This window comes from Pygocentrus nattereri, chromosome 19, assembly GCF_015220715.1.
Source record: "Pygocentrus nattereri isolate fPygNat1 chromosome 19, fPygNat1.pri, whole genome shotgun sequence".
NCBI lineage: Eukaryota > Metazoa > Chordata > Actinopteri > Characiformes > Serrasalmidae > Pygocentrus > Pygocentrus nattereri.
This window is the reverse complement of record NC_051229.1, coordinates 1,335,234-1,347,488: the sequence shown is the minus strand read 5'-3', so window position 1 is coordinate 1,347,488 and position 12,255 is coordinate 1,335,234. Positions and strand designations below refer to the sequence as shown.

Here is a 12,255-nt window from a genome sequence, read left to right as displayed (position 1 = left end):
TTAGAAAAATCGCTGTCAGAACTACATTACCCAGCAAGCTCTCAGATACAAGCACCGTTTTTGGGAATCACGTCATTATCACAACAGGAACAGACAAATTTGGATATTCCCGTTTGATTATGACAAGCATTTCAGGGATATATGATGCAGCATGGTTGTGTGCAAGTGTCGGTGCTGTGGGTCTGAAAGGACGTGTAGCTGATCAAGAAGAACCTCACTGAGAAAAGGAGACGGACACACCAAACAAAGAAGCTGGACGATGGACTGACCGCCCCAGAGTCCAGACCTCAGCACCACTGAATGGGTTTGATTAGTTCAGGAAATCATCAACCAGCTTCTCAGACTGAGCTTTGGAGCCGTGTCTGCAGGTTCTTTGAGGAGCTGAAAGTGAGGCTCCTGAGGCTTCCAAGGAATGGAAGCTGGAATGAAGGTGAAGAGGGACTCACTGAACACTGTAGAGCTGAGATTGGATTCAGCTGCTCAGGCTTCTGCGTGATTTATGTTGAATACGTTTCCTGAAAAATGAATAAATTGTACTGAATGGCTGTTTTGAGTGGAAGGTCTGAGTTTTGCATGGAACCTGCAGAACTGACAGTTGACACAAGCTCACTTATGGCCTTAAGTGAACTTGTAATAACTCAATGGCCTTAAGTGAAGCAGTAATACCTCAAGAACAACTCAATGTTTTCTATGTTATATCCTTGGAATAAAGAGGTTAAAACATTTTAACACGTTTTAATCTTAACACATTTGCTGATCACGCTGATTTTTGGCAGATGTTTTGGCAAACCTGTCACAGAAGCTGAGAACAATGAGGAAAGCTGTAAAGAGTGAGCAGATCTGAATTAATGACTGATTAGAAGCTGCCTGTTGGGTTATTAATAGCCGTAATTACTGAAGGGGAACCTTCGTACCATCGTAACCATCTGCAAGCGCAAAAGATCAGCCAACTCGGTCTATTTTAAACAGCCTTATATCACACAACATGTTTGGACGCAGATTTGAAAAGGCGTGTGGGGGTATATGTCAAAACGCTACTGAACACTAATTAGCGCGACGCGTTAATTACATTCTGTTGCAGTGACTTCTGACTGAGAGTTATTATCCGTGACTAATCAGTCTATTGATCTGGATATTGATTTCACATCAATCTGGAAGAAACATGCAGTTTCTCAGAAACAGACACGAGCACTCAGCACGTATGATGTCACTTATGAATAAATATGAGTACACACTGGTATAATGAATTTGAAAATGCTGGTCCTCCAGAGACGACTTGAACTAGTCTGAGCTTTGAAGTGCGCGGCAAGGCAAATCAAGTGCAACATGTTATATCGCTGCCAGATTAATTGGGATTCAGAGAGCAGACGAAGTCTCGAAGATCTACACATTAATTAACAACTGGCCTCATTATCTTTCCCATGTGGCTCTGTCCGACTGGGGTAAATTTAACACCACTTCATTATCCCGCGGGTTGGAAAAAAAGCCAAAAACACAGAGGATTCATTACACAGCTACACAAACACCGCAGAACATCTATATTCATGCTAAACAGCCACACTGACGCTGTAGAACATCGGTACTCACAATAAACAGCCACACTGACACTGTAGAACATCTACACTCAGCATAAACAGCCACACTGACACTGTAGAACATCTACACTCAGTATAAACAGCCACACTGACACTGTAGAACATCTACACTCAGCATAAACAGCCACACTGACACTGTAGAACATCTACACTCAGCATAAACAGCCACACTGACACTGTAGAACATCTACACTCACTCTAAACAGCCACACTGACACTGTAGAACATCTACACTCAGCATAAACAGCCACACTGACACTGTAGAACATCTACACTCACTCTAAACAGCCACACTGACACTGTAGAACATCTACACTCACTCTAAACAGCCACACTGACACTGTAGAACATCTACACTCACTTTAAACAGCCACACTGACACTGTAGAACATCTACACTCACTCTAAACAGCCACACTGACACTGTAGAACATCTACACTCACTCTAAACAGCCACACTGACACTGTAGAACATCTACACTCAGCATAAACAGCCACACTGACACTGTAGAACATCTACACTCACTCTAAACTGCCACACTGACACTGTAGAACATCTACACTCAGCATAAACAGCCACAATGACACTGTAGAACATCTACACTCACTCTAAACAGCCACACTGACACTGTAGAACATCTACACTCACTCTAAACAGCCACACTGACACTGTAGAACATCGATACTCACAATAAACAGCCACACTGACACTGTAGAACATCTACACTCACTCTAAACAGCCACACTGACGCTGTAGAACATCTACACTCACTCTAAACAGCCACACTGACACTGTAGAACATCTACACTCACTCTAAACAGCCACACCGACACTGTAGAACATCTACACTCAGCATAAACAGCCACACTGACACTGTAGAACATCTACACTCAGTATAAACAGCCACACTGACACTGTAGAACATCTACACTCACTCTAAACAGCCACACTGACACTGTAGAACATCTACACTCAGAATAAACAGCCACACTGACACTGTAGAACATCTACACTCACTCTAAACAGCCACACTGACACTGTAGAACATCTACACTCACTCTAAACAGCCACACTGACACTGTAGAACATCTACACTCACTCTAAACAGCCACACTGACACTGTAGAACATCTACACTCACTCTAAACAGCCACACTGACACTGTAGAACATCGATACTCACAATAAACAGCCACACTGACACTGTAGAACATCTACACTCACTCTAAACAGCCACACTGACGCTGTAGAACATCTACACTCACTCTAAACAGCCACACTGACAATGTAGAACATCAACACTCACTCTAAACAGCCACACCGATGCTGTAGAACATCTACACTCACTCTAAACAGCCACACTGACACTGTAGAACATCTACACTCACTCTAAACAGCCACACTGACAATGTAGAACATCTATACTCACACTAAACAGCCACACCGATGCTGTAGAACATCTACACTCACTCTAAACAGCCACACCTTCACTGTAGAACATCTACACTCACTCTAAACAGCCACACCTACACTGTAGAACATCTACACTCACTCTAAACAGCCACACCGACGCTGTAGAACATCTACACTCACTCTAAACAGCCACACCGACACTGTAGAACATCTACACTCAGCATAAACAGCCACACTGACACTGTAGAACATCTACACTCACTCTAAACTGCCACACTGACACTGTAGAACATCTACACTCAGCATAAACAGCCACAATGACACTGTAGAACATCTACACTCACTCTAAACAGCACCACTGACACTGTAGAACATCTACACTCACTCTAAACAGCCACACTGACACTGTAGAACATCGATACTCACAATAAACAGCCACACTGACACTGTAGAACATCTACACTCACTCTAAACAGCCACACTGACGCTGTAGAACATCTACACTCACTCTAAACAGCCACACTGACACTGTAGAACATCTACACTCACTCTAAACAGCCACACCGACACTGTAGAACATCTACACTCAGCATAAACAGCCACACTGACACTGTAGAACATCTACACTCAGTATAAACAGCCACACTGACACTGTAGAACATCTACACTCACTCTAAACAGCCACACTGACACTGTAGAACATCTACACTCAGCATAAACAGCCACACTGACACTGTAGAACATCTACACTCACTCTAAACAGCCACACTGACACTGTAGAACATCTACACTCACTCTAAACAGCCACACTGACACTGTAGAACATCTACACTCACTCTAAACAGCCACACTGACACTGTAGAACATCTACACTCACTCTAAACAGCCACACTGACACTGTAGAACATCGATACTCACAATAAACAGCCACACTGACACTGTAGAACATCTACACTCACTCTAAACAGCCACACTGACACTGTAGAACATCGATACTCACAATAAACAGCCACACTGACACTGTAGAACATCTACACTCACTCTAAACAGCCACACTGACGCTGTAGAACATCTACACTCACTCTAAACAGCCACACTGACAATGTAGAACATCTACACTCACTCTAAACAGCCACACCGATGCTGTAGAACATCTACACTCACTCTAAACAGCCACACTGACGCTGTAGAACATCTACACTCACTCTAAACAGCCACACTGACAATGTAGAACATCTATACTCACACTAAACAGCCACACCGATGCTGTAGAACATCTACACTCACTCTAAACAGCCACACCTTCACTGTAGAACATCTACACTCACTCTAAACAGCCACACCTACACTGTAGAACATCTACACTCACTCTAAACAGCCACACCGACGCTGTAGAACATCTACACTCACTCTAAACAGCCACACTGACACTGTAGAACATCTACACTCAGTATAAACAGCCACACTGACACTGTAGAACATCTACACTCACTCTAAACAGCCACACTGACAATGTAGAACATCTACACTCACTCTAAACAGCCACACTGACGCTGTAGAACATCTACACTCACTCTAAACAGCCACACCTACACTGTAGAACATCTATACCCACACTAAACAGCCACACAGACACTGTAGAACATCTACACTCACTCTAAATAGCCACACTGACACTGTAGAACATCTATACTCAGTATAAACAGCCACACCGACGCTGTAGAACATCTACACTCACTCTAAACAGCCACACCAACGCTGTAGAACATCTACACTCACTCTAAACTGCCACACTGACACTGTAGAACATCTACACTCAGCATAAACAGCCACAATGACACTGTAGAACATCTACACTCACTCTAAACAGCCACACTGACACTGTAGAACATCTACACTCACTCTAAACAGCCACACTGACACTGTAGAACATCGATACTCACAATAAACAGCCACACTGACACTGTAGAACATCTACACTCACTCTAAACAGCCACACTGACGCTGTAGAACATCTACACTCACTCTAAACAGCCACACTGACACTGTAGAACATCTACACTCACTCTAAACAGCCACACCGACACTGTAGAACATCTACACTCAGCATAAACAGCCACACTGACACTGTAGAACATCTACACTCAGTATAAACAGCCACACTGACACTGTAGAACATCTACACTCACTCTAAACAGCCACACTGACACTGTAGAACATCTACACTCAGCATAAACAGCCACACTGACACTGTAGAACATCTACACTCACTCTAAACAGCCACACTGACACTGTAGAACATCTACACTCAGTATAAACAGCCACACTGACACTGTAGAACATCTACACTCACTCTAAACAGCCACACTGACACTGTAGAACATCTACACTCACTCTAAACAGCCACACTGACACTGTAGAACATCGATACTCACAATAAACAGCCACACTGACACTGTAGAACATCTACACTCACTCTAAACAGCCACACTGACGCTGTAGAACATCTACACTCACTCTAAACAGCCACACTGACAATGTAGAACATCAACACTCACTCTAAACAGCCACACCGATGCTGTAGAACATCTACACTCACTCTAAACAGCCACACTGACGCTGTAGAACATCTACACTCACTCTAAACAGCCACACTGACAATGTAGAACATCTATACTCACACTAAACAGCCACACCGATGCTGTAGAACATCTACACTCACTCTAAACAGCCACACCTTCACTGTAGAACATCTACACTCACTCTAAACAGCCACACCTACACTGTAGAACATCTACACTCACTCTAAACAGCCACACCGACGCTGTAGAACATCTACACTCACTCTAAACAGCCACACTGACACTGTAGAACATCTACACTCAGTATAAACAGCCACACTGACACTGTAGAACATCTACACTCACTCTAAACAGCCACACTGACAATGTAGAACATCTACACTCACTCTAAACAGCCACACTGACGCTGTAGAACACCTGCACTCACTCTGAACAGCCACACCTACACTGTAGAACATCTATACCCACACTAAACAGCCACACAGACACTGTAGAACATCTACACTCACTCTAAATAGCCACACTGACACTGTAGAACATCTATACTCAGTATAAACAGCCACACCGACGCTGTAGAACATCTACACTCACTCTAAACAGCCACACCAACGCTGTAGAACATCTACACTCACTCTAAACAGCCACACCGACGCTGTAGAACATCTACACTCACTCTAAACAGCCACACCTACACTGTAGAACATCTACACTCACTCTAAACAGCCACACTGACACTGTAGAACATCTACACTCACTCTAAACAGCCACACCTACACTGTAGAACATCTACACTCACTCTAAACATGGTTGATCATCAGTCAGTCAGCCAGGTTTCGAGCAGATCAAAAATAACTAGTAAGAAGTAAAAATTGCGAAGTGCAAAAACACACAGAACAAACTGGTTCCCTCAATAAACACTTCTAAACTTCCTACACAATACAGAATACAATTCAATGCACAGCTTTCACAAATGTTCGTTTCATGCAGAACGTTTGACCAGCAGGTGGGCGGCGGGGCTTGGGGCTCTTCCTCTTTTGAAACTACTTGTTTAAGAGCGACTGCTTGGACTAGCAAAAACTCAAAATGGCAAAAAGAGAAGCAGAAACATCACCAATGTGGTGAAACACTGAAGATTTCATAAAACGGCTTTTCACAATCTGAACGCATCAGCATCTTCAGCCTTTTTCACCGTCTACAGCCATGTTTACACAGGCGGTAACAGCGGCCCAAACCCGACCTCTTCCCTCGTGTATGACACAGATGTGTGTCTGTGTGAACAGATAAACGCTGAATCTCACATTTTCAGTTCTGATTTGAGACGCTTTCATATGTGGGACTGAAATCCGATCCGTATCCGATCTGCGGCCGTGCGACTCCGTCTGAACAGCCAGATTGGAATTCACGCAACTTGTACGCCAGACCAACTCGACATTCATCATCATTTCGCGCTGCTGAGGCTCGTAAACATTTAGGATGATGTTTCTGTATAAAACGTTAGAGGAGACTCATCGCAGCCGCCCCGAGTTTGAAGAGGTTTCGAACGAAATGGCCGAGTGCGGCCGGAGGAGGCTGAGCGTGGCCGGAGGAGGCTGAGCGTGGCCGGAGGAGGCCGAGCGTGGCCGGAGGAGGCCGGAGGAGGCCGAGCGCGGCCGGAGGAGACCGGAGGAGGATGAGCGCGGCCAGAGGAGGCCGGAGGAGGAGGGAGGAGGCCGAGCGCGGCCAGAGGAGGCCGGAGGAGGCCGAGCGTGGCCGGAGGAGGCCGAGCGTGGCCGGAGGAGGCCGGAGGAGGCCGAGCGTGGCCGGAGGAGGCCGGAGGAGGCCGAGCGTGGCCGGAGGAGGCCGGAGGAGGCCGAGCGTGGCCGGAGGAGGCCGGAGGAGGCCGAGTGTGGCCGGAGGAGGCTGGAGGAGGCCAAGGCCGCAGTGCCAGAGAACAGTTTAAAGAATCCAAGGACACGGACCAAAGAAGTGGACCTGGCCGATTACCGGGCCCTTTTTATGGTGAACTCGAACACACTGTGGGTGATGAGCCTGGCTGTCAACCACTGGAACTTCATAATCGCTCCTGCAATGCTGGCGAAGATGAAACTGGGAGCAACTGGCGTTCGCCTGGTGTTCGGTCAGTTTGGGAGCTGATCTGTTCAGACTGTCGCACACAGGTCACATTTAAAAGAGAGAGTGTGAACAGGCAAACAAAAAAATCGGATTTGGTGAGAAAATCAGATCTGGGCCACTTTTTCCTGCCGTGTAAACGTAGCCTAAACGATGAATAAATATTCGGCCGATTTGAAAGATGAAGGACGACAAATACAAATCCAAGTTAATGAATGCAGGAACGACGAAAGTGTCACGTTCAAAGTTGATAGGGAAGTATTTGGAGTAAACTCGTGACCCTGTCGGCTCATGCAGAGCTGATGAGGCGTCAGAGAAAGCCCAGAATAAAACCCTCTCGTTACGCAGCTGCCTATTCATGTATTCATGATTGCCACTCCAGAGGAGAGCTAGTCAGAGGGATTTGCTAACGCGATTAATCTCTAATCAAACGGCTATTCTGCCTGCGTGAGTATGAAAGGTTAATTTAAGCGTTAGTTCGAGTGGCGTCGTTCCTGCGATGGCGCCGAATGATCAGCTCTTTTCATTAGTGCCTCTTGACATCAAATCACATTCAGTTTTGTTGAAGGAGTTTCGCCATAAAGGAGAATCTGCCAATAATTCCTCAAGAACTGACAACTTCTGGCTGGATGTGGGACGTTTTCTCAGGCATACGTCGGCCGTGCGTTTCTGGCGGAGATGTTTTGATCCTCCCTGATTACGACATTGACTTTAATGTGACATAAATCAATTAGCAGGCGTCTCGGAGGGAAAATATTTGCCAATTAGTCCGTTATGAATGACAGGAAGGGGAAAAAAAACCAAAGGAAGTTTTGATCCTGAGGTTTTTTGATCGGAATCATGAGCACTTCAGAGTAACATGCGCAAGAGAAACATCACAGAGTTAATGAAAGCGACGCAGCCTTGTTTATGCGTCCGTTTCCGTTTTGCTGGTTGGAGCCTTGATCATCTGAATGCGCAGCTTTCTGTGTTATTTTCATATGTTTGCTCTTCTGAACGCAGCTGAGATCTTTCATATCGCTCTACAATCGATCAGCGCTGTCAGTTCTGATGGCTGAGACTGCAGAGCTGCTCGCTTTAACTGCTGCCAAACCTGCGCTGCCGGCTTCCCTCCGAAAACGCGTAAGAATGTAAATTCTGCTGCGCTAACCTTGAAGCCATAGATCCAACAGAAAACCCAATCCCCCTCCTCCTTACCCCACACTCCTGCCGAGACACGTTTGGGGTCTGAAGTTTGCGTTTCTGCTTTTAGCTCTGAAGCTGCAAGGCTAATGTGTTTAACTTGCGTTGGACGTTTATGGACACCATCACGCCCTTTTTCCAATTTCTGCATTTTTTCTGCTGGAAGCAGCAACAACAATAGCAGCGATGATGAACTGGGGGTGTATTAGAGCTTGAAGCAGCCTCGTCTCAGCTTCAGTGGTTTGTCAGCTGACGATGAGGCGAGGAGAAACGAGTTTGTGCAGTTAATAAAGGAATAATCTTTGTCATACGGAGTAAAAGACCCTCTGTGTCAGTGTTTCAGCGCCTCTGACTAACGTTAACGTGCAGCTTGTGCTTTACAGTGGCTGCTGCAGCCGCTTTCAGAGGAACAGTTTTCTTTTCTCCCTCTAAAGCTGTCGGTGTCTGTGAGAGCGAGAGCTCAGCGGGGAGCAGATGCTCGTTCACTGGTGCCGGTGGTTCCACCTTAAATGGTGCCTGAGCCGTCAGAAGGTGGAACGGGAAAATTAGAACGAGAAGCTGACGTCAGCCTCGCGTCTTTTTTCGATTTATCGCTATGTAGACGTAGCTGACGCTCCTGTGCTCTGGTAGCTGTGAAGGAATTTTTCCACGAAACGGCCACACAGACACTGTAGAACATCTACACTCACTCTAAACAGCCACACTGACGCTGTAGAATATCTACACTCACTCTAAACAGCCACCCAGACACTGTAGAACATCTACAATCACTCTAAACAGCCACCCAGACACTGTAGAACATCTAGAATCACTCTAAACAGCCACACCGACACTGTAGAACATCTACAATCACTCTAAACAGCCACACTGACACTGTAGAACATCTACACTCACTCTAAACAGCCACACTGACACTGTAGAACATCTACACTCACTCTAAACAACCACACAGACACTGTAGAACATCTAGAATCACTCTAAACAGCCACACCGACACTGTAGAACATCTACAATCACTCTAAACAGCCACACTGACACTGTAGAACATCTACACTCACTCTAAACAGCCACACTGACACTGTAGAACATCTACACTCACTCTAAACAACCACACAGACACTGTAGAACATCTAGAATCACTCTAAACAGCCACACCGACACTGTAGAACATCTACAATCACTCTAAACAGCCACACAGATGCTGTAGAACATCTAGTCACTCTAAACAGCCACACAGACACTGTAGAACATCTACACTCACTCTAAACAGCCACACTGACAATGTAGAACATCTACACTCACTCTAAACATCCACAATAATGCTGTAGAGCATCTACGCTCACTCTAAATAGCCACAGACACTGTAGAACATCTACACTCCCTCTAAACAGCCACACCTACACTGTAGAACTTGAGTGTTTGGTTCTCCAACATTTACCCACTACACTATCCAACCACCAACAGTATCCAACAGTTCTAGACACGTCCTTGACTTTCCATCTTGGCCACTATGACAGAGATAAAGTGACACACCTTTCTGTGGTGGCTGAAGTGATACGAACGCCAGTATGTCTGAGATTAGTAACTGTCTGAAAGGCAACAATCACTCGACTGGCAGAACCCAGCATTTACACACAGCGTCTCTGCTCTGTTCTGCGTCTCTGCTCTGTTCTGCGTCTCTGATAGACCTAATTATGAGGTTCTGTCACCGTATGACTCACTGTTACCTGTAAACACGGACTAAAGGACGTTAGTGTAGCTGGACACCGCCGCAGCGGCCTGGATTCTCTGGACATTTGGTTGGTTTTTTTCTCTGTCTTGTGTCCAGATAGCTGAAGCGCCCTGCTTCAGACTCACACACTCTTAGAAATGGTTCTTCCACTGTTCTTTATTAAGGAAAATGGTTCTCTGCATGACTAACGGGCTCCTTGCATCGTGACGTCATTCCTCAGATTGTTGGAGAATGGGCTACAACCGGTTCTATATAGCACTAAAATGGGTCCTTCTTCTGTAACAATAGAAGAACCTTTTCGGTGCCATTTAGAACCCAATTTAAAAACTTAGATTTAGAACCTCTCTATGTCTCTCTCTCTCTCTCTCTCTCTCTCTCTATCTCTCCCCCTTTCTCTCCCTCTCTCTCTCTGTCTCCCCCTCTCTCCGTCTCTCTCTGCCCCCCTCTCTCTGTCTCTGTCTCTCTGTCTCCCCCTCTCTCTCTGCCCCCCTCTCTCTCTGTCTCTCTCTCTCTCTCTCTCCCCCTTTCTCTCCCTCTCTCTCTCTCTCTCTCTCTCTATCTCTCTCTGTCTCTCTCTCTCTCCCCCTTTCTCTCCCTCTTTCTCTCCCTCTCTCTCTCTGTCTCCCCCTCTCTCCGTCTCTCTCTGCCCCCCTCTCTCTCTCTCTCTCTCTCTCTGTCTCTCTCTCTCTCTCTCTCTCCCCCTTTCTCTCTCTCTCTCTCTCTCTCTCTCTCTGTCTCCCCCTCTCTCTGTCTCTCTCTGCCCCCCTCTCTCTCTCTCTCTCTCTCTCTCTCTCTCTCTCTCCCCCTTTCTCTCCCTCTCCCCCTTTCTCTCCCTCTCTCTCTCTGTCTCCCCCTCTCTCCGTCTCTCTCTGTCTCCCCCTCTCTCCGTCTCTCTCTGTCTCCCCCTCTCTCTGTCTCTCTCTGTCTCCCCACCCACCTCTCTCTCTCTCTCTCTTTCTCTCTCTCTGTCTCTCTGTCCCTCTCCCTCCTTCTCTCTCCCTCCCTCTCTCTCTCACCCCTTACCTCCCTCTCTCCGGCTCACCTCAGAGACTGTCTGGCTACACTACACCAGAACCGAGGACGATGGGAAATAATTCACGTAGCTGGCCGGAGTAATCGTGGAGAGGAATCCCTGACCGTCTGGAGCGGGCAGCCAGGCCGGACAGCGCTGCCAAAACCCTCAGACTCATTAATTTATTCACTCGATTTTGGCGTCTGCTTGAGGTTCTCTGGGTATGAAAAAGGAAAAGCGCTTAATTCTTAACACAACATAATTAACTTTGTTGAGGTTTCCCGGCTGATTGGGCTCCACTGTGAAAGGGCTGTCGTGTAAATATGGTGTGAAATATGGAATTTAATGGCTGAAGCATGATTCTGCGTAAGGAGACAGAAACGGCCGGACGCTGTCAGTAAGCGCTGCGTAAACGGTTCCCTGAGTTTCTGGTGTGGAACACGCTGGTGGTTCAGCGCTGAACTGAGACCGACTCTGTGATCCTGTTCATTTCTGCTAGCGCCCCTAAGGGACTGCAGTGGCCATTCACGTGAACAGACGGTGACCATTCCAGATTAAATACACACAGCAGAAGCCTGTAAAACACAATCATCATGTTTATCTAGAACCTGTAACCCACAGGAGCATATCGC

General features: G+C 46.3%; 1 protein-coding gene across 1 annotated transcript in view; it reads right to left on the bottom strand.

The window, feature by feature from the left end:
• Positions 1–12,255, bottom strand: part of LOC108413460 (netrin-G1) — a 139,398-nt gene that overhangs the window by 74,868 nt on the left and 52,275 nt on the right. The window lies entirely within an intron of this gene.